The following is a 25,000-nucleotide window of genomic DNA, read 5'->3' on the forward strand; positions in this document are numbered from 1 at the left end:
TCTAGTTTAATAATTAACTATTAAATAATGATAATTGAGTCACAGAATATATCCAAGTAATCATAATATATTTATAAACTTATCAGTTTGCATGTTTTACACAACAGCTATTTATGGCACTAACCAAAAAACTGACTAGTCAGTAAATGTCAGCATGCTTCTTTTGATGTACAATGGAGTTTCACAAGAAAGAACAAGATGAACACACACACACACATATATATTATATAATAATAATAATTATAGTAATCCTTTTGTAAGATTTCATCAACCCACATTTCTGAAGCCTGTTCGTATGCATAAACCAGAAAAGAGATAATTTATCAAAGTCCTCTATGCAGATCAATGAGATAGCTAAACAAAGAGCAATTTAAATAGTTATTGTACATATGCTATCACTGAAGGTCAAGTGTGATAGTCCTTCACATAGATATATTTAATGTCAAGTGACTGACCAGCTTGTCATGGCAGAGTATAAAGGAGAAGAATGGTCTTTGATGTGTGAATAACTAGAATCTCGAGATATGGCTCATTACTAGACAATGGAGAGGCAGGAAGATAAAACTTCCAAAAACTGATTGTGTATATTATAGTGCTATAACACGGAAGTCAAATACAGAATAGCATTTCATACTATTTGTTAGCAGTCGCTGCTTAAAAATATTTATCTCTATTTCATTATACATCAAACATATGCAGCTTCAATTTAATTCTAGCTAAAAACTGTAATGTAAACAGATTATCAAGTCTAGTGACTATCTCTTTTAACTGACAAATCAAGAATGTCTAGTTGTTGATTAACCACAGATCTGTTGTCATCAAACACACCTATGATCCATGATATTCCCATCATGACTATCCTATGTTTCTTATGTGCTAGGAACTCACAAACACATTATCCAACATGTCCTTTTTTAAGACAGTAGAGTGTGATCTGAGGGCAGTTTGTTATCAAGGAAGTTCAGAAATGTTCAGTCAGTGCCTTCATCAGAGGAAATTCATGCTGAAAACATGGAATTCACCATTTGCCGACTAAGGAAAAGCTACCAAACTCAGACATCTTTAGCAGGTGCATTGTAGACATAACTGGTACTGGTATATATACACACACACATATATACAAGTTCTGATCAATAACTATCTAGACTGTTGCCATAGTAATGAAGCTAAAAGCACACAGAGTGAAGCTGCTTGGCATAGATTGACCTTGAACTCTGCTGTGCATGAGCACTAAGTTTTAATGTTCTAGCTTATTTCCACTGTTTACAGTAGTACTTGGAAGGAAGGTGTGTAGCATGTGATTATCGCATTGACCATGACAGGGAAGGTTGTCACAGTCAGAAGCCTACACAAAATTGCAGAAAGTGTATGGAGAGGAATGTATGAGCTGCACACAAGTGTAGGAATGGTTCAGACATTTCAAGGATGGCCAAAAAGATGTCGATGTTGATGAACGTTCTGGGAAACCCCGCAACCAGCACAACTGAGAAAAACATTGGTGTGCATGCAACTGTGAGGGGAAGGGGAAATCATTGAATCACCATCCAGGAGCTATCAGAGGATGTGCAAATTAGTTACAGTTCAGTTCAGTCCATTATCATAGAAGATTCAGATACGAGACGTGTGTCTGCCAAGTTTGTGCCAAAACTGCTTTCAGCTGACCAGAAAGACAATCAGGTTTCAGTTGCACATTGTGTCGAGAATGATAAAAAAAAATTTTTTGAAAACTTTGCATAGGCCTCTGAGCAGGCATCGCCAAACTTTTAGCAAAATTTGATGCACATAATTTATATTATATAATATGATATTAAATAATAATATAATAAATTCCTAGCATCCCCCAATCCACTGCCTTCCTCCCAACAATGCCTCCTTTTTCTCTACCGCCGCTCCCCCCATCGCCCCCTTAGGAACCAGTGCCCACCTGGAACCGTCTCAATGCCCACTGGGGTCATGGAGCTGTGGCACCCACTTTGAGAAACTATGATGTAAATCATTGCTTAGACAAGTTAGTGTAGTATAGTTAAACAGAAGTAGCAATAGTATGATAATAGTTAAACACAAAGGCGGTGAGCTGGCAGAAACGTTAGCACGCCGGGCGAAATGTTTAGCGGTATTTCGTCTGCCGCTACGTTCTGAGTTCAAATTCCGCCGAGGTCGACTTTGCCTTTCATCCTTTCGGGGTCGATAAATTAAGTACCAGTTATACACTGGGGTCGATGTAATCGACTTAATCCCTTTGTCTGTCCTTGTTTGTCCCCTTTATGTTTAGCCCCTGTGGGCAATAAAAAAAAACAGTTAAACACAAGGCGCCAGCCAACGTTGTTTTTCTATCATTATTATTCTTGTAAATCCTTGATCAGACCAATTCAGAAATTATTTTTTATTTGCCTCTACTTTCTAAAGAAATGAGGGTTGGGTAGCTTTTACAACTTTTGATTTAATACCTGTAAAGCACAAGTTTTTTCAGAATCTTTTCTTTTACTGTTATGATTCCACCATTTTTACAACTCAACCATAGGTGGTATCTCTTACCAACAAGTTTCACTCAAATTTGAACACCTGCTGCTAGAAACCAATAGTGTAGCAACTGAAATTTATCATTCTATTATTTACAAATCTGTTCTGTCTTCAAATATTTATTTAACCCTTTAGGATTCAGATTTCTCAGTCAAATGTAATGCTTATTATTCATTCACGTTGCTTTGAAGTAATCATGTATTATCTCACAGCTTTGGGATTTCGATGATATCGTAGTTTAATTTTAAAATAACATTGTAGAGTAGGTGTGAGATCTGGCTGGTTCAACATAAAACCGGCAGAATATTTGGGCCAAATACGGTTGGTTTGAATGCTAAAGGGTTAAGTCAGTCTTAAGTGTTCCGATCAGTCTTAAGTGTTCCAAATCATTTATCCCAAAGCACAAAATTTAACTTTAATACATGACACAATGGAATCTCTACATTGTCACTCTAACTGTTAGAAATAATAGCCAAGTCTTGCGTAAATTACAGGCTACCATCATTAAAAAGAAACTGATTGAATTAATGTGTTTCTAATTGCAGGAAAAAGTACGATGAAGGCTGCATCACCTTGGGTCATAGGTATTTTGCATTTAATCAGCACTGAGATGGAGCTAAACAATAAATAACATTCAACTGCTGGTCGCTTAAAATTCTTGTCCCTACAGAAAAAAGAACCTTGGTCCCTTTTAAGTTCCAGCAATTTTCATAGATTATTTGCAATTTAAGGAGTTTTCCACATGTAAATTAGCATCTTATATTATGAAGAAATCTATAAGAGTAAACTATATAACAGAAGAGTTTTATATGTGTAATGAATGTGGATATTTTCCTTTAGGACAAAACTCTACATCAAAGAGTAAAGCTTTTCATGAAGGAACTCACTGAAATCAGAAATCAACTCAAACCCATTACAATAAATGTATGTGTGGTGAGTTGTGGTGTGTTTTAGTACGCAACAAATTATAAATACACCCTTTAAAACAATAACTAGACAGCTTCAGTTCAAATGAGCAATATTTATTAATAGCTCATTTAAGCCATTGTTATTCATTTTCATTTACTGATGATCATTCCTATTTAATTAATTCAATCAGCTTAATGTTAAGAGAAAATCTGTGTTTGAACTAAAACCAAATAACATATAGGAGAAGACTTGTTGGAAATATTGATCAGTTTGTAGGCATGAGTTCTTTGGTTTACCACTTAATCTAAATAAGACAGAAATACTATTTCAGCCAGAACTCATGAAATACAGTGGAATGAAGTAGAAAGTGACTTGATATATGTGATTCAGAAAAGAAAATGACATGTAGAATTATGATAAAGGCAGTTGGTAAATTGTGTAAAAGACTAACCAGATTTATGGTTTAGACAACACTTACACAAGATAACCTCTATAACCCTTGAGATACCAACTACCTGAGACTGTCTTTGGCTTTATGATACCAAGTGATTTACATTAAAATCTTCCATCAAAATTACATTTTAATTAATGTTCCAAACACCCAATTTAATAATAATGTTATTTTACTCTTTTACTCATTTCAGTTATTTGACTGCGGCCATGCTGGAGCACCGCCTTTAGTCGAGCAAATCAACCCCAGGACTCATTCTTTGTAAGCCTAGTACTTATGCTATCGGTCTCTTTTGCCGAACCGCTAAGTTATGGGGACGTAAACACACCAGCATCGGTTGTCAAGCGATGCTGGGGGGGAAAAACACAGACACACAAACACACATATATATATATATATACATATACATATATATGACGAGCTTCTTTCAGTTTCTGTCTACCAAATCTACTCACAAGGCTTTGGTCGGCCCAAGGCTATAGTAGAAGACACTTGCCCAAGGTGCCACGCAGTGGGACTGAACCCGGAACCATGTGGTTCGTAAGCAAGCTACTTACCACACAGCCACTCCTACGCCTACTTAATTTACTTAATTCTTCATTATTTTCAAAATTAATTGAAACAAGGGCAGTATATTTCAACAGAAATATAACAATGTGGATAAATGGCAATTGGAATAGCTTCAACAATTTCTCAACTTTTGAAAATTCAACTTGTCTTAAGTCCCTACAAATACACCCAACTGGTTATATTTGATTGGATATGCAGAGCATATGTAACAGCTGAATACTACAAGATCAAATCAGTGCTGTACATGAAAAGATATTTCCTAAATTGCACTAGTTTCTCTTACCTTCAAATGAGTAAATAAGACTGAATTTGAACCTGTAAATCTTCAATAGCGGAAATAATTACATTTAAAAAAAAAAAAAATTAAATGGACAGAGAGAATTTTCAATCTTTTGTCAAGCAGCTGAGAATAGTGAGGTTGGTCAAGAAGGAGAACCAACCCTAAGCCAACTTTAACAAAATGGTATGGTAAAAGAAACAAAATTTTTAGACAAAACAATCTTTATTTAAGTAAGCAGTTGTCAGATTCTTTAGTAACTCTTCAAATAGATGATTGAGGAGATAAAAATGGCATTAAACACATTTAATCAATAATAACTAGTTAGTTTGTAATTATACAAAAACAGAATGTTTAACGACAACAGAGTTAAAAGAAAATAAAAGACATCTAAAGAAAGTGGCAAACTAAATAAGCTTTACTTATCCAGTTTTATTCCAGCTATTGGACTGTGGCCATGCTGGGACACTGCCTTGAACAAAATAGATCCAGTACTTATTTTAAAGTCTGGTACGTATTCTACCAGTATCCCTTGCTGAACTGCTAAGTTATAGGAAGGTAAACAAACCAACACCACTTGTCCAGTGATGAGGGACAAATGCAAATATGAACACACACACACACACACATACACATATAGGCTTCCACACATTTTCCATCTACTATATTCACTTATAAGGCATTGGTTGGCCCAGGACTATAGCAAAGGTGCCATGCAAAGGGACTGAACTTGAAATCACATGGTTACAAAGCAAACTTGTTAATCACACAGTTGTGCTTCCACCTGAAGTGAAAATAAGTTTGGTGTTGACAGCTGACATTACTCAAGTATTCTGTTGTCAACTTCTGATCGAAGATTTGTCGTTTCATTGGGGTAATAAGAAAAAAACTTAAAAGCATTAAAACCTATACTTCAGTCAGTTACTGGGCTGTGACAACATGTCACAGCTCCTTATCTCCAAGTACAAGATAACATTCATGATAACAACTAAAGAATTAAGTTTCAATGAACACCAACACTATATAAGCTGATGTATAAGTAAGCTGTTGTATAACGCCATGTTAGTGTTGATTGAGTAAAGGTATCCCAGCTACAACCATCCCATCTTTCAGTACATTTACATCTTTCTTTTAAACCAGTATGGTAGTTTATGGAGAGGTTTAACTTCTATTTCTAGCAGGTCAGATAACCATGTAGAAGCTGGATTGATGAGTCAGAAGTAGGATATTGATCTAGACAAGCTATTTAAATAGTTTGCTATTTGATTAAGAGTGACCTTACAACCACTGGGATGAAAAGGTCAGAGGTTAAACCATATAGAGAGCGTTAGTCACTACCCTAGGCTGCATCAGACATAGCTGTTGCCTATGTGATGCACTCTATGATAAGAACTAACTAGGGTTACAAATACATTTTTGAGAACCTCAACAGGTTGTAGGCCCATATCTGAAAGCCTGTTCAGTGGTGTTCATTCATTTCCAGATTAACTATGAGCAAATATTACATAGTAAGTGAAGTGAAATGGTACCATCAGGAACCAAACCTTACATCATATTGTCAACTGGTGGCACTTCTGCAACTGGGATTAAACAACCACCTTAAAAATATACTGAGAAAAGGCTACACTCCTACTTCCAAAGCAGGACTTTTTGATAGACAGCATCATCATCATCATTTAATGTCCACTTTCCATGCTAGCATGGGTTGGACGATTTGACTGGCGACTGGCGAAACAGATGGCTACACCAGACTCCAATCTGATCTGGCAGAGTTTCTACAGCTGGATGCCCTTCCTAACACCAACCACTCTGAGAGTGCAGTGGGTGCTTTTTACGTGCCACCGGCACGAGGGCCGGTCTGGTGATACTGGCAATGGCCACACTCAAATGGTGTTTTTTATGTGCCACCTGCACAGGAGTCAGCCAATGTTTTGTTCACATGCCACCAGCACAAGTGCCACAACAAAGAAAAAATATGCCAATGTCGATGATAATATGAACAACTAATCATCATTTATCACAGTTATCCCAATTAAAACATGAAATTACCAGTTGATTGATCCTCTCTCTTTATAGCTCTATTATATACTCTATCAGGCAGTGACAAGGTTTATTCAACACAAATATTCTAATTGTCCACTAACAAAGACACACATGATATTCCAACTATCAGTTTGTAAAGTGACAAGAGGTAGTTATCTATAAGTACATTGCACTTGATGTATTTCTGAATTAACATATGATAAAGAAAATACTTTTAGAAAAAGTCTATTTCTGAATTAACAACATATGTGAATGAGAATTTTAATGACATTAAAAACCAATAGTAGCTTAGAAAAAAAAAACTTTACTAAACCAAAGAAGATGTTATCAAATATCGCATGAAAAATAATTCAATTATCTTTTTTTATCACATTGCAGTTTATCAGCAGACCAGCAGTAATAATATTACTGCATCATCAAATTCAGAATACTAACATGGATTTGTGATACAATATTGATTTTAATTAGCAAGACAAAACAAAACATAAATAAACACAACGGAAAAAAAAAAAAGACAGAGAAATATTAATTCATGGAGATATTTCCCAAACTGATGAAACACAGATAACTTCATATGCCAAGAGCAAAAACTAGACCAAAAATTAGACCTAACAATTGAAAGAATCTCATGTCAGTTTTAACAGTTTGAAGTTAAATTATTTTTATGAAAATGGTTAGGTTGACCAGAGGCCATCAAATTTATTAATTGCAGACATTAACAAATTTTAATAAAATATTTAAAACAATAACATGGAAGTCATGATAACCATTTAAATATACTCTTATATTCATTTTTATTTTGTGAAAGTATCATATATTGGTGATAAAAAACGCTGTACACTGACAAACTAGTCAGTGATACAATTCTGTCACAACTGGATGGTGTAGAAGAGTGTCCTTAACCAGGTCTTAGACATACAATTAAATTTTTGCATATTTTAGAGTATATAACAGCTTCACAAAATAAACAGGATACAACAGCAAATGTGTGTTCATTTTAAATGGTTATTAAGTACTTAACAAGTGCCACTATAGAAATGATTTGTTTGTTTCCAGTTTTCTGTGAAAATGGGTTTGACCACAAGGAAATATTACTTTGCTTGCTAAACAAGTGAGAGTGGACAGCAGGGGGGGTATTAGGTAACAGAAAATCTGCCTCAACAAAATCTGTCTTCCCCATGCAAGCATGAAAAAGTGAACATTGAAATAATAGAGTGTGTGTGTGTGTGTGTGTGTGTGTGTGTGTGTGTGTGTGTGTGTGTGTGTGTGTGTGTGTGCACACATGTGCATGTGTGTAAGGGCATCCAGCCATAGAAACCATGCCAAATCAGACTAGAGTCTGGTGCAGCTCACCAGCTTTGATCACACCGCCCAACCCATGCCAACATGGACAGCAGATGTTAAATGATGATGATGATGATGATGATGATGATGGGGGCAGGGTGAACACACACACATCAATCTACTGGGAAGATAATAAATGTATACTGAAAACCTCAAAGACAGAATCCTAAATGTCCTGAGTTCTGGAACTATTGAAGCCAACTCAATGCATCCCATTCCAGTATCATCTGATCTCTGACACCCAATATTCTTGAGTGGCTAACTTTTCCTTGCAATGATTCATTTCAACACCAATACCAACATTATTTCTGCAAGACTAAGTTCTGCAATGGTTTCTTTGGTGTAGAACTAATATCAAGTATTGTAGGAAAAGAAATATAGCAAATTCAATCGACTTTAGCGTATTACTAGTTTTTATTTTATCAACACCTTGAACACCAGCGAGATTTGAACTCAGAATACAGAGGATGAAATGAATATCATGAGACACTGAATCTAGCAGTCAACTATTTTAGCCAAGTACTCACCCTTATCTCCCTAATTTTCTCTACCACCCACAGCATGGGATTGACACAAAGCATTACCGTAGTAAGAGTGTAAGATGTATGGACACCTATAATTAATTCACTAAGTATACATATATGCTTCAGACAACACACAATGGAATATATCATATCAGAAGGTATTGAGGAAATCTTTGACTATTTTTCCACGTTTTATCACGTGTATTCACACGTGATCACCATCAAATCCAGTGATGAAGAAAGATCAATATTCAGATAACATGAGGCAATTGAAATGCCATAAAATCTGTGAGCAGACGAGAATAAAGCAAGGGTAAAGGTCAATGAACTTTAACAGTGAGTTTAAGAAAGACTTCAAAAAATAAATACATATAAAGATATATATCATTATTGTTGTATGTCGGGATGGTGTTTTTTTTTGTTGTTGTTTTTTTGTTTGGGATTTTTTTTTTTTTTTTGCCAAATAAACACAGGCACAATATATTTGTTCTTCATTCATTTATTACTGTCCTTATTCTAACTCATGTTCATTGTCCCAAAATCAATCGTCACACATCAGTGACACCTCTTCAACGACACTTTCCATCTTCACGTGTGCTCTTGGTCCATTTATTTCATTCTATTTATCATTATTATATTATCCTTTTTACTTTCTTTTTTTTTTGTCTTGCAAGACTCAGAGTTGACTGAAGCAGATTTTCTATAACTGGATGTCCTCCCTCCCACCAACCCTCACCTGTTTCCAAACAAGATAATATTTCCCCATGACTAGACATTTTCACAGAAGATTGCAAATGAAACCTGCTGCTTGTATGACGATGATGGTCACTTATGATTGCATGATGACAAGATAAAGACACATACAAAATGCATACAGAAATACAAACATACAAAGATGTAAAACTCTGCAATCTCTCTGTAATTTCTTCCTGTCAACTTTTCCTTAAAGAAGGACATTGTCCAAAGCATAAAATTTTCCACTCTCCACATCAAGTGCATTAAAATCTTTTTTGTTGATTTTACTAAACAATACAAGGCTTACCAACACACACCAACACTAGTCTCTTTGGAGTCTCCAGATGAATACCACAGTCAATTTGCCTTTTCATGATGTATTTGCATAAATGACTATTTTAATCTAATACTGCTTCTGTTACATATAACAAATTTTCATTCAACCATCCAGCTAACTACAACACCAGTGATTTTTCAATCACTATTTTCCTATATCAGTGACAACAGTTGTCAATGGATACTTGCTACTGATAAGGCCCAAAAAGACGGAAATATGTATCTAGCATCTTTTTCTTTTTTCAGTAATACATCTATCTATCGTGCCATCTAGTTTAACACCACTAACTTTTGTGTGCCTTTTGTGAAACAAACTCAATTAAAGCATTTTAATCAGACTACAAGTTCTTGTCAATGTTTTTCCTGAAGGTGTCCACACCCTAGCAACCACATCAATGTCATCAGCCTTTGTTTTTCTTGGTTTATATGCAAATTAATTCATTACATATCTCCACAGCAATGTTCAGGCCTGAGCAAGGTGGTGTGAAGGAGAAAATACGCAGTATGTTCTGCTTTTCTACATGGCTGATTTAGTCCAAGAAAAGGCAAGCACTAATACAGCTTGGTGCCAAAGTTGGTATATTAGTAACTAGAATAGTTTATAAATAATATTAGATTGCCTTAAGGGATTAATACCTGACATCATCTCATGGTCTGCTTCTTTAACCCTTTCATTACTGTATATATTTTGAGATGCTGTGTTTCTTTCAATTACTTTAAATGTAATAAAGAATTTAGTAAAATAACTCAGCTAGTGTTAGGAACATAAATTGTGACTAAGGTTTAGTGGAAGGTTTTAATTGAAAACTTATGAAAACAAGACATTTGTATTCAGAACAAGAACCGGTTTCAGCCGGGTTGGTAACGAAAGGGTTAAGCTTTTCTTTATAGTCAGAAACATAGATGAGATCCAATGTTAATGAAAGTTGAGATAACTGAAATATTGTGGGACGAGCCTGAGTACAGCTAACTTTATTAGTATTAAAGTCAGAGAAGGAAGGACAGGACTTTCAAGGCTGATAGAGGGACAAAAAATAAAAAGGAAGAAAGTATGACTCGTGAATTGTTACAGTGGAGAAACAATGCATTGAATTATCATCAATCCAGAGACAGGTCTGAATATTTTGCAAAAGTGTCAACTTAACTCGATGCATGCACGAGCCAAGAGGATTAAATCTATCCCTGAACTTGTCAACTTTACAGTGTTCCTACTGCTGTGATTGTTGAGTGTTTCTTACAGCTAGGTAGACTGCTTTTTTTTTTTCAAAGGATACTTAAGTATCTTGACCATGGATTATTAACCTGTCAGTTGATTGTTTAATATCTGAGTAAGTCAACTATCCAAAGAGTTACTACAGAAACATATTAACATTGTAATAACACATTAAATATGCAAAATATCTAATATATAAATATGGTTTCAGACGGACACACAGTTAAATATTTAAGAAACAATGCTCAAAGTAAAGACTTGTTTGAAATATAATCCATAACAGAAAATAAAATATTCCACAACAGATTAACTTAACCCAAACTGACAATTCTAGCAAGAAATTTTCACCATACATAGCCATCATCACTATCAATTTAAGCTCTCTATATACATAGTAGAAGAAATTAGATGCGTTTCAAGAACACCTTCTTTCTGTTTCCCTTTGTCTTCTATAATACTTCTGTCGGAGCTACATTATATCAGATCACAAACTACCTTCTCCAGATTGTTCTATCACACTGGGAATAACTTAAGTTTTATACATCAACATTGTTTAACGTCTGCTTTCCATGCTGGCATGGATTGGACGGTTTGACTGAGGACTGGCAAGCCAGTGGGCTGCACTAGGATTCAATCTGATCTGGCAAGGTTTCTACAGCTGTATGTCCTTCCTAATGCCAACCACTCTGAGAATGTAGTGGGTGCTTTTTATGTGCCACCAGCACGGGAGCCAGTCAGGGGGCATGGGCATCGACCATGTTCAGATGGTGCTTTTTACACTCCACCAGCATGGGGAGCCAGTCAGGTGACACTAGCATCGACCCATGCTCAAACAGTGCTTATTACGTGCCACCAGCAGGGGTGCCAGTTAGGTGGCACCGGCCATGACTATGATTTTGATTTCACTTGACTCAACAGGTCTTCTCAAGCATATCATATCACCTGACAATTCATGGTTACTTTTAAATAGGCCGATAGGTGAAAATCCACAAAGTAGAAACGGTACTGTACTCTTTACTCTTTTACTTGTTTCAGTCATTTGACTGTGGCCATGCTGGAGCACCGCCTTTAGTCGAGCAAATCGACCTAAGGACTTCTTCTGTGTAAGCCTAGTACTTATTCTATTGGTCTCTTTTGCCAAACCGCTAAGTTATGGGGACATAAACACACCAGCATCAGTTGTCAAGCGGGGGGACAAACACAGACACACAAACATATACATACACATACATATATACGACAGGTTTCTTTCAGTTTCCGTCTACCAAATCCACTCACAAGGCTTTGGTTGGCCCGAGGCTGTAGTAGAAGACACTTGCCCAAGGTGCCATGCAGTGGGACTGAACCTGGAACCATGTGGTTGGTAAGCAAGCTACTTACCACACAGCCACTCCTACACCTATATATACATAAACAGCATTAAAGTCTTCAACAAACATTGCTAAGAGACAACTATCATACTCAGACCAATTTGTGTGGTGGTCACTACCAGGTTTCACAAGAAAGGATGGGAGAGTAGAGGAAATATAACAGGCTTAGACTGCCACACTGCATTCGAAACAATAAACCACTCTTGCCAGAGTGCAGTCTTCAGTCAAGCAGAGCCATGGAATATCCATATTGCTAAATCTATAGGCCTGCTAAGTAGGTCAAACCAAGAGCTACAACTAATAAACTAATAACAAATAAAATGTTAGTCCTAATTAGCATACAGATTAAGGTAATATTTCTTTTTTTAGATAATCTCAACCCTGCCATCTGACCCTAGATAATCATAATCCATAAAAAAAGTTATAATCTATAGATTAAAAATCCAATAATCTGGGAAGGCATTTATAAAGAATACTAATAATGATACCAATAACGATTATCATAAATTAGGGGAGGAAAGAAAATACAAATGGTTGTTGCCCCTAGCAATAGGTTAAGGTAGTTTAAGGACAAGGAAACAAGTAAGGTTATGAACAGATAATGGATATAAAGGATCCCCTTCCTCATTTATACACCTCCGCCCCCACACACACAATCATCATCAAATAGTAATTTAAGCTTTCCAATAAATACAAGTAGACTAGCAAACACACACATGCGCTCATATATATATTTGTTATATGCACAATATATAAACCAGCAATTGAACATCTCATAGTTAGTTGCTCAACCTGGTAGAAATAACAGCCAAATCTCCCTCTAATTATTCCCTACTGTCTTAAAAACACTGAACAATACAGTCTTACATATACAAAAAAGACAAGTTTGTCATGGCTGGAATCCCTCTGATGATAGAGATCTGCTAGATCAAGGTTTGACTCAAGGCTAAACAACAAATAATATACACATGCAGAGATACATACCCATACATATACACATATATAAACACATATACATACATACATATATATATGATTGACCGCTAGCTCCAAAAACTTTTTTTATTCTCTCTCTGTTTATTTCCTCGTGTTCCTATCTGTTGCAGAGCACAGGCTTGAAATGTAAAAGACTTTCTCACCTTCCCAACCATTATATTAATACACCTGCTTGTTGTTTATACACCTGTCTCTGTCTTTTGTTTCTCTGTAATTTTCAGCTATATATATATATATATATATATATATATATATATATAAGGTTGAGGAGGGTATTGGATTTAACCAAACCCCGGAGGATACAGGTAATACCGAGTAAGTGCTGTATACCGATTAGTTTGCCCCAGTCGTTGTATGAACAGGATTGGGGATTATAAGTCGTGTATTAGCGTGTGTATATGTAAATATATAAAAACAAAAAGATAAAGAGAGCAAAGGTAAGGTTGAAGAATTTTATGGATAGACTCTTACAGCTGTTTCTGGGAAGATCCAGTACTTCCCTTCATCGGAGACAGAAAAAATAAAGTTATCTATTATTATATTCATAGGTACACGACACTGCTTTTCCCCTTCCCAGTCTACAGGCCCACACCCCCAACACCCATACTGTTAGGATTGGCACTCTCAACGTCGGCACGCTGAAAGGTAGATCTGGTGAAATTGTTGAGATGCTTGAACGGAGATGCGTAGATATGTGCTGCATCCAGGAAGTAAGATGGAGAGGAGGGTCTGCAAGGTTCCTCACAGGCAAAGAACACAGGTACAAGATTTTCTGGGCAGGGAACACTGACGGGGTCGGGGGCGTAGGAATACTTCTAGCGGAGAAATGGGTGGATAAGGTAATCGAGGTCGTTAGAGTAAGTGACAGAGTACTTAAGATCAGACTAGTGCTTCATCATAGATTAGCTACTGTCATCTCAGCCTATGCACCTCAACCTGGGCTACCAGATGGTCTGAAAGACCAATTCTATGACACCCTCTTGCAAACTACCTCGTCGACGAGTGACAGGGACCTTCTCTTTGTGGCTGGAGACTTCAACGGTCATGTCGGACGTCGTGCTGGGGGCTTCCATGGCATACATGGAGGCTATGGCTTCGGTTCCCGCAACGAGGAGGGAACCAGACTGCTGGAGTTCTGTGATGCAACCAATCTTATGGTCTGCAATACCAACTTCAGGAAACCTGCCAGTCACCTAGTCACCTACCGCTCCGGCAGACACTCTAGCCAAATCGACTACATCCTCGCCAGAAATAGGGAAAGAGGGCGGCTTATAAATGCCAAAACCTACCCTGGCGAAGAATGTACCCCACAACATAGATTAGTAGTTAGCGACTTTGGGATCAAGGCAAAATGGGTGCCCAGAATTAGACAGGCTTGGAGAAGAAGGGTGTGGAAGCTTAAAGACCCTGCAAACGGACAGAGACTTAGAGACAAGTTACTTGAAGCATTTAACGAAATAGAAGGGGATATAGCATCATACAACGTGGAAGACAATTGGAGATTTCTGCGGGACAACCTGTTGAAAGCCACCGACCAGATTTGTGGGTGGTGTAAGGTCCCCTCCCAACCCAGAGTAACGTGGTGGTGGAACAAGGAGGTAGACAGGGCTATTAGACAAAAGAAACAAGCTTGGAAGGACTGGAAGAACGGTGGTAGCAGGGAATTGTACCAATGTGCCAGAAGGGAGGCTAGGCGACAGGTTTATTTAGCCAGAGGGGAAGCAGATAAGGAAAGATTTGCCAATGTTCTGCGCCGTGAGGACCAAAGACTCGAGGTATTTCGTGTTGCAAGACAGTGTAGGAGAGAGAATAGTGATGTTGTAGGAGAGAAATGTGTTCGCATGGATGATGGTACGCTTGCATTAAATGAGGATGCAAAGAAAGAGGTCTGGAGATGCCACTACGATAGATTGCTTAATAAAGAGAATGAATGGGAGAAAGAGAGCCTGCCTTATGTCGACCCAATAGAGGGACCAGCTATCCGAGTTGATAGTACCAGGGTAGATAAAGCAATGAAGAGTATGAAGACCGGGAAAGCCCCCGGCCCATCAGGAATCACTGCAGAGATGCTCAAAATATCTGGCAGTGTTGGCTATAGCCTAGTCACCCGTATTACGAACCAGGTGATACACGAAGGAGTCATACCCTATGACTGGTGTAGCAGCATCATAGTCAACTGCTACAAAGGTAAAGAGGACGCTTTAGATACAAATAATTACAGAGGCATCAAGCTGTTAGATCAGGTTATGAAAGTTACAGAGAGGGTCATAGCCCAACTAATTAGGGAGCGAATCAATTTAGATGAGATGCAGTTTGGGTTCGTGCCAGGTAAAAGCACTACTGATGCCTTATTTCTAGTGAGACAGTTGCAAGAGAAATACCTAGCCAAGGATAAACCTCTGTACCTGGCTTTCGTTGACATGGAGAAAGCCTTTGACAGGGTCCCCCGATCCCTTATCTGGTGGTCAATGAGGAAACTTGGGATAGAAGAATGGCTAGTGAGAGCTGTGCGAGCCATGTACAGAGATGCGGCCAGTAAGGTGAGGGTTGGAAATGAGTACAGCAATGAATTCCGGGTAGAGGTAGGGGTCCACCAAGGTTCCGTCCTCAGCCCCCTATTATTTACCATAGTCCTCCAGGCAATCACAGAGGAGTTCAAGACAGGTTGCCCCTGGGAGCTCCTCTATGCTGATGACCTTGCCCTAATTGCGGAGTCACTATCAGAACTAGAGGAGAAGTTTCAGGTGTGGAAGCAAGGTCTAGAATTGAAGGGCCTTAGAGTCAACCTAGCTAAAACCAAAATCCTAATAAGTAGGAAGGTAGATAAAACACAAACCCCTTCAGGTAGATGGCCCTGCTCAGTATGTAGAAAAGGAGTAGGTAGTAACTCTATAAGATGTACCCGGTGCAAGCTATGGACACATAAGAGGTGCAGCAACATCAAAGGCAGGTTAACTAGCAAGTTAGTTTTTGTTTGTGGCAGATGTTCAGGTGCAATAAAGACTGCAAACAAACAGGAAACAACTTCTATCTCATTCCAGGGTGAAAAACTAGAGGTAGTCGATAGCTTCCGCTATCTGGGCGACCAAGTTAGTAGTGGGGGTGGGTGCGCTGAAAGTGTAGCTGCTAGAATAAGAATAGCCTGGGCAAAGTTTAGAGAGCTCTTACCCCTGCTGGCGACAAAGGGACTCTCACTCAGAGTAAAAGGCAGACTGTATGACGCATGCGTACGAACAACCATGCTACATGGCAGTGAAACATGGGCTGTAACTGCTGAGGACATACGTAAGCTCGCAAGGAATGAAGCCAGTATGCTCCGTTGGATGTGTAATGTCAATGTGAATACCCGTCAGAGTGTAAGTATCTTGAGAGAAAAGCTGAACATTAGAAGCATCAGTTGTGGCGTGCAAGAGAGACGATTGCGCTGGTATGGACATGTGGTGAGAATGGAGGAGGATAGCTGCGTGAAAAAGTGCCACACCCTAACAGTTGAGGGAACCCGTGGAAGAGGTAGGCCCAGGAAGACCTGGGCTGAGGTGGTGAGGCAAGACCTTCGTACATTGGGCCTCACCGAGGCGATGACTACGGACCGAGACCTTTGGAAATGGGCTGTGCGTGAGAAGACCCGGCAAGCCAAGTAAGATCGTTGCCAGTGCCCCTGGACTGGTTCTTGTGCGGGTGGCACATGAGATGCACCATTTTGAGCGTGGCCGTTGCCAGTACCGCCTGACTGGCTCCTGTAGGATTTTCGAGCGAGATCGTTGCCAGTGCCCCTGGACTGGCTTGTGCGGGTGGCACATAAAAGACACCATTTCGAGCGTGGCCGTTTTCGTGCGGGTGACACGTAAAAGCACCCACTACACTCTCTGAGTGGTTGGCGTTAGGAAGGGCATCCAGCTGTAGAAACTCTGCCAAATCAGACTGGAGCCTGGTGTTGCCATCCGGTTTCACCAGTCCTCAGTCAAATCGTCCAACCCATGCTAGCATGTAAAGCGGACGTTAAACGATGATGATGATGATGATGAGGCGGATATTTTTAGTATGAAGTGGTAAAGAGTGTGATGTGCTGAAAAAAGAGAGAACAGTACTTGAAGTGTAGTTTCATTCCAGTGGTAAATATCCGTGTAGAAATTCGTGCAGATTAATCCTTGTGTGAATAATCTGGAAATTCACACAAGGATTAATCTGCACGAATTTCTACACGGATATTTACCACTGGAATGAAACTACTCTTCAGGTACTGTTCTCTCTTTTTTCAGCACATCACACTCTTTACCACTTCATACTAAAAATATCCGCCTATGAATATAATAATAGATAACTTTATTTTTTCTGTCTCCGATGAAGGGAAGTACTGGATCTTCCCAGAAACAGCTGTAAGACTCTATCCATAAAATTCTTCAACCTTACCTTTGCTCTCTTTATCCTTTTGTTTTTATATATTTACACACATATATATATATATATATATATATATATATATATATATATATATATATATATGCATGTATATATATATAAATAAGCAAATGAGTGGAAATTTTACCAGTGAGTGTGTTAAATTATAAAGCACTAAAAGAGAATGACTCTCCCCAGACACAACAGAATATATATATATATATATATATACATATATATATATATATATATATATATATATATATATATATATATATATATATATATATATATATTCTCCCAAATGCACTCACAAGGTTTTGGTTGGCCTAAATACAGTGTACTAAATTGATAAAATGCCAACAAAAGAAAAATAATATTGTGATGCAATGGCAACTTACAATTATAAACTGACAACTAAGTCTCCTTCAACTGTAGCTTGACATAATACCACAGAAAGATAACAGACTTGAGCCACACCCATTCTATGCATACATAACAAGACACTTAACCCTTTTCTTATTTCTGTTGGAATTCATATTTCAGCCTTTGTTTCAATTAATTTTGAAGAGAATGAAGAATTTAGTAAAATAGCTTTGTCATTATTAAGCTGATATATGGAATATAAATTAGATGAAATTTTGATAGGAGATTTTAATTTAATTTTAATGAGATTGCTTAAAAACAGGAAGTTTGTAACATAGTACCAGTTTAACATCACCATGCAGTTAATTTTGTTGAAAGCATTCAGACCAGAGTATATGTTTTTCTTGGCACACCTTAATCAACAAACATGTTCAGAATAGGTATTTCACCATTCCGGGGATGGTCTGCAAAGATCATAGGCACTTCCTCTTCTTGCCAACTTACTTAAAGTCTTCATAATCTGATCTTTCATTATCAAAACTACTTCCCAAAGACAATGCTTCGACTAAAGGACCAGAAAATAACCAATGTAACAACTACAGACATGTACTGTTCAGACTATGAAATGGTCTGACTGATTAGAAGATTCTCATACCCACACATTACAACTAGCTCAACCACTTGCTCAGCCAAATAATGATAGCCAACCCAATATTTTTCTAAATTACCACATTGTGGGTATTTCTGATGTTAAAATATTCTTTTCTACTCTAGGCACAAAGCCAGACAATTTTGGGGAAGGGGCCAGTTGATTAGATCAATCCCAGTATGCAACTGGTACTTAATTCATCAACCCCGAAAGGATGAAAAGCAAAGTCGACCTCAGCGGAATTTGAACACATACCGTAAAGACATGAAATACCACTAAGCATTTCACCTGGCATGCTGACGTTTATTTCTTTATTGCCCACAAAGGGTTAAACATAGGGGGGGGACAAACAAGGACAGACAAAGGGGTTAAATCGATGACATCGACCCCAGTGCGTAACTAGTACTTAATTTATTGACCTCGAAAGGAAGAAAGGCAAAGTCGACCTTGGCGGAATTTGAACTCAGAACGTAAAGACAGACGAAATACAACTAAGCATTTAGCCCGGCATACTAACGTTTCTGCTAGCTCATTACCTTAGATGTTAAAAATATTGAAAATAACCATGTCTAACATTTTTTTTACTTCCTGTATTCTGCAGCATTGAAGACATTATATTTTACCAATGTTAAATTTCAAAAATTTACTGATTCTCTAGGACAAAGAATACATTTTTCATCATCAGCAAATTTTAATCTCAGAGGTTAACATTTTCTATGGCTAAACATACCTTGTCTCCATGTTGTAAAAGCAAAACAAAAAAAATTGCACTATAAATGAGCAACAACACCTATGTCAAATAAGACACCAACAAAACATCTGAGTAAAAGTGCTAGAATCTCTTGATCTTTTTTTTTTTTACCTCACCCACTAAAACTTTCCAATCATAATTGGAATGCATTTTCAAAGTCAGAGCATCCTCTACACTGGGAAATGCAGTAAATGTAGTCAGTGTCTCTATTTAATTGTAAGGAAAATAGACATGGATCCTAAAGTTCAAAAGAACTTTTAATATAAGATTGGCTAACTCAGGTGCCTGGGTAAATATGTTCCAAATTCTAATGTTACTTGTCCATGGGTCAAGTATACACTATCTGTTTATCATCATCATCATCATCATTTAACATATGTTGTCCATGCTGGTTTGACCAGGCCTGGCAAGCTGCACTAGACTCCAGTCTTATTTGGCATGATTTCTATTGCTGGATGCCCTTCCTAACACCAACCACTCCAAGAGTGTAATGGGTGCTTTTACGTGCCACCGGCATGGGTACCATATGCATAACACCAGTATCTTCCATCATTGCAATTTTACTTGGCTTGATGCATCTTCTTCTCAAGCACTGCCTAATGCCAAAAGTCTCGCTCATTCGTCATTGCCTCTGTGAGGCCTAACACTCGAAAGATACTTTTCACATGCCACTGGCATCGGCCACTTTGCCTCCGTGAGGCCCACTGCTCAAAAGGTGCTTTTTATATGACTCCAGCACGAGTACCAGTTACACCAGCATCGGCTACGACTACAATTTCACTTGGCTTGACAGGTCTTCTCAAGCATAGCATATCGCCAAAGGTTTTGCTCACCAGTCATTGCCTCTGTGAGGCCTAAAATTTGAAGATCCATTTTATCATTTAGCCACAAGGTCTTTGAATAAATATTTATAGATGTGCATATCTATTTATTAATAGATCAACAGGTTGAGTTGACATAAGATAGATTGTTCACTGTATTAGAGAATAAATAACCAGTATGAACAAACATTGGGTTATCAAAAGAGAAGAGAGGGCAAGAAGTAAACTAAAGATAGGGTAGCTAGACAAGGTCTTTGGAAAAGTGGGGGGTTAGAAAAAGCAGATGTTAATGCAATGATATGTAAGCATAATTAAACACAGTTATTTATGTATAAATATACACACGTGTCTAAAACTGTATACAACCATGTGTAAAGCAATAACAAATATGCAGCCTTAAACTTAACACAGAAGACAGGCTGAAGGAACAAATAGTATTTAAACATCTCTTCCTCAAATATATCTATATCGTAGTATGTGAGTGTGACACAACAATCTAGCAAGTTTTGGATGAAGAATATCACAGAAAACAACATATAACAGAATTTATCCAGCAATGTTTAAAGAAACTTCAACACAGCACGCTAAAAATAATACTGCTCGTTTTTATACATTCACCAAGAAATTATATACATGTGTGTGTGTGTGTGTGTGAGAAAGAGGGGAGGGGGTTTGGTAATGCAAATGGGAGAAATAGAACTCAATACATAGATTATATATACATAATTATTAGCTGTGGAACTACACAAGTGATTCAAAGATTTAGAGTTTTGTGCATCAGCACTTACCAAACTAGATCAGAAATTACATACTGCTTGTGAGTGTGTGAGAGAGAGAGGGAGAGAGAGAGAGAGAGAGAGAGAGTGTGTGTGTGTGTGTGATATTAAATAAATGACAAAGAATCAAGAGATTATGTAATGAATTTCATAAGCTTCCAGCTGTTTCTGCTAGAAGATGTATTTCACTCAGAGTTGAGTGCATGTGCACCACCTTAGAGCTTCCTTGGAGCTTCAGTTAAAATACAGAATTCTTATTAAAAGGTCTTTAGAAAATTTGTTGGTATGTTACATGGTAATACAATTTCAAGATTAGCAGATTTGGATGCAAAATAAATGGCTTGTGAAAGAACCATGGACTGACAAATCCACAAGTTGATTTAGTAAATAGCTGACTAAACAATAAGAACAGTTAATTACTTAATTAGTGTAAAGATTACGGTAATAAAACAAGTGAATTACAACTGCAGCATGTTTTTATAGGCAAAATGACACTCCTAAAATACAACAAATATAATTATTAGTAAATTAAGTAACAGAGGAAGATCTCAAACACTATGTCTAGCACTGCAGTACCATTGTGAAGTAATAGAAATGCAAAGAAAATGCCTTAGAAAGAGAAAAACAACAGAGACATCAAATGGTTGGGCTAGGTTATGAAAGTTACAGAAAAGTTTAATGCAAAACTGATTAAGAACAACCAGCTTGGCTGAGATGTAGTTTGGTTTGTACTAGAAAAGGTTAGCCATGAGGCCATATACCTAGCGAGACAACTGCAAGAAGTTCTTAGAGAAGAGTAGGCTGCTATATCTAGCATTTGTCAATTTGTAGAAGGCCTAAGAAAACCAGGGGTAGCTGACTGGCTTGTAAGGGTCGTAAAAGCCATTCTCAGAAGAGCAGTCAACAAAATGAGAACCAGCAATGAGTTCAGTGATGAATTCATTTATATATGTATGATAGGCATCTCACAGTTTCTATTTACAAACTTCACTCTCAAGGCTTTGGTTCCCCTGAGGCTATAGTAGAAGACACTTGCCCTTGAGTACCTCACAGTGGAACTGAAACTGAAACAATGTAGTTGAGAAGTCAGCTTCTTAACTACAAAGCCATTATTTCATTCAAAGTCATACATGTGCCTAAATGTCAGTATGCTATTCATTTTACATCTGTTTTACCATGCTAGCATGGGTTAGACATGAATATATTTTGAAGCATTGGTTTTAAGTTGGATGCCCTTTCTTTAACTAACCCTTACTTGTTTCACAAGGAAAGGGTCTCTTATTTCATATGTCTTTGAAGATACAAAGAGAGAGGACACCAATCATAGCAAATTACTTTCAAAGAACAAATATAAAATCACACACACACACACATATACAACAGACTTCTTTCAATTTCCATCAACTAAATCCACTCAGAAGGCTTTGATCAACCCGAGATGTAGGAGAAAATACTTGGTCAGCTAAGGTGCCACACAGTGGGACTGGATCTGGAATGATGAGATTGGAAAGTGATCTTGGACACATAGTCTTGCCTGCCTATGTTTTCATATCACCATCATCATCATCATTTAACGTGTTTTTCATGCTGGCATGGGTTGGATGGACTGAAAGGAGCTGGTAAGGCTGGGAGTTGCACCAGGTTCCATCGTTTTCACATGGTTTCTGCAGCTGGATGCCCTTCCTAATGCCAACCACTTTACAGAGTGTACCGGGTGCTTTTTACATGGTACCAGCACTGGTAGAATCACCAAAATGAAAAACCCCTCAACTGGGTGTGGGGAGTAGTAGTGAGAGGGTGCAGCTTTGTGCCAATTTAGAGATTAAAGGTATAGAAGGAAAGACATAGGTGTCTTGCTGTAGATTAGATACATGGATACCCCATGTATATAATTACACACGCACACACAAAATATAACTATTTATGCACAATAGTGTAAACTCTGCAGATCTGTAATGGATTTAAATATTATAAAGCATGACTGAGATTAAATAAGAATGTAAGCACATTCTTTCTATGCTAATGATGTACAGAAAAAGAAGGATAGGATGGACCATTTCATGCTTTGTTGAGTACTCCTCAGGGAAGACTGACTTGGCTTCCCTTCCCAATTAATAGCATATATTAGCTGCTTATAAAGCAGTCAGGAATTACACTAGGATAGTGGTGGCTAGTCTAATTTGCATATTTGTGGTTTTGTTGGCTTGTCATTTATTAAAATATATATATATATATATTTTTGCATAGAAATATAATACATAGATATATAAATATACAACATGTATAATATTTATAATGTACATACAAATATAAAACAATGCTATTGTAATATTTCCTCTCAGAAGGCTGACAGAAACATTAGCACGCCGGGCAAAATGCTTAGCGGTATTTCGTCTGCCGTTATGTTCTGAGTTCGAATTCCACCGAGGTCGACTTTGCATTTCAGGGTTGATAAATTAAGTACCAGTTATGCACTGGATTCAATGTAATCGACTTAATCCCTTTGCCTGTCCTTGTTTGTCCCTTCTATGTTTAGCCCCTTGTGGGCAATAAAGAAATAAGAAACGTTAGCACACTGGGTGAAATGCTTAGCGGTATTTCGTCTGTTTTAACATTCTGAGTTCAAATTCCAATGAGGTCGACTTTGCCTTTCATCCTTTAGAGGTCGATAAATCAAGTACCAATTGCGCACTGAGGTCAAGCTAATTGACTGGCCCCCTCCCCAAAAATTTCAGGCCCTGTGCCTAGAGGAGAAAAGAATATTTCCTCTCAGAGAAACTTCTTAAGAGACTTTGTGAGTTAAAGACACAGCACACTCAGAAACCTACCAGCAGATCATCAGACACCAGTCTTTCAGCATGATTTAGCCTCCTCAGTAAGAAACACTCTCTAATCACTATGTGCTAAGTCAAAGCCACAATAGAAGACACTTGCCCAAGGTGATGTACCCTGAGACTGAACCTGAGACCATGTAATTGAAAAACAAATACCCAACTGACTGGTTTCAAACATGGAAATTTGAATCAAAGTATTTTATTTCTGTAACTGAACTGATTGGGTGCGGAAACAGCTGTAGGCTGGAATTTCTGTACATGAATTTAAATATCTTTGAATAAATAATGTCTTGAATAATAATGTCAATTTTTCTATTTTCTTCCTTTTTCTCATATATATATATATATATATATATATATATATATATATATATATATATATATATATATATATATATATATATGTATATATATATATATATATATATTGCTGATTGGCACCATATAATATATATATATATACATATATATATATATATATATATATATATATATATATATATATATATATATATATATATATATATCATTCAACCACTGAAGTGGTTGAATATATTCTTAAGTCCACCATTCCGTTAATCGCAGAAGCTTCCAAGCTTCACCACTAATTCAGTTCTCAACTAAATTGGAAACTGTTGATGGTTTTCAAGACGACACCTCCTCAGCTACACTTTGGCATAAATAGTTTGAGATTTGGTTCAGTAGAAAAAAGTTACATCAAAATATCTGCGACCTCAAGGGGGGCAGTAAGGCAGATATTCATCTTCAATGAACATAAATTTTTAAATTTTAAATTAAAAATATACTTTCTTTAGGCTTAAATGATAGAAAAATGCATGAGGAATTCAGAACCACTAGTCGCATTGAACAAAAAGTAGTAGAGAAAGAGTTATGAGGTAAAATGTTTCGAAATTTTATGTCAGTAAGTAAGGAAGGGAGTAACACTTAAGCAATAAAAATAAAGAATATATTTCTAAAATGAATGTTTACATTCTAAGGCAGCGAACTGGCAGAAACATTAGTGCAGAGGGCAAAATGCTTAACAGTATACCGTCTGTCTTTATGTTTTGAGTCCAAATATCGCCGAGGTCGACTTTGAGGTACAGATTATTTGATT

The 25,000-nt window shown here is 37.3% G+C and overlaps 1 protein-coding gene across 2 annotated transcripts in view; it reads right to left on the reverse strand.

Moving 5' to 3' along the window:
- Nucleotides 1–25,000, reverse strand: part of LOC106873465 (sterol regulatory element-binding protein 1) — a 94,588-nt gene that overhangs the window by 59,240 nt on the left and 10,348 nt on the right. The window lies entirely within an intron of this gene.

This window comes from Octopus bimaculoides, chromosome 1 (assembly GCF_046866305.1).
Source record: "Octopus bimaculoides isolate indiv1 chromosome 1, ASM4686630v1, whole genome shotgun sequence".
NCBI classification, from domain to species: Eukaryota; Metazoa; Mollusca; class Cephalopoda; order Octopoda; family Octopodidae; genus Octopus; species Octopus bimaculoides.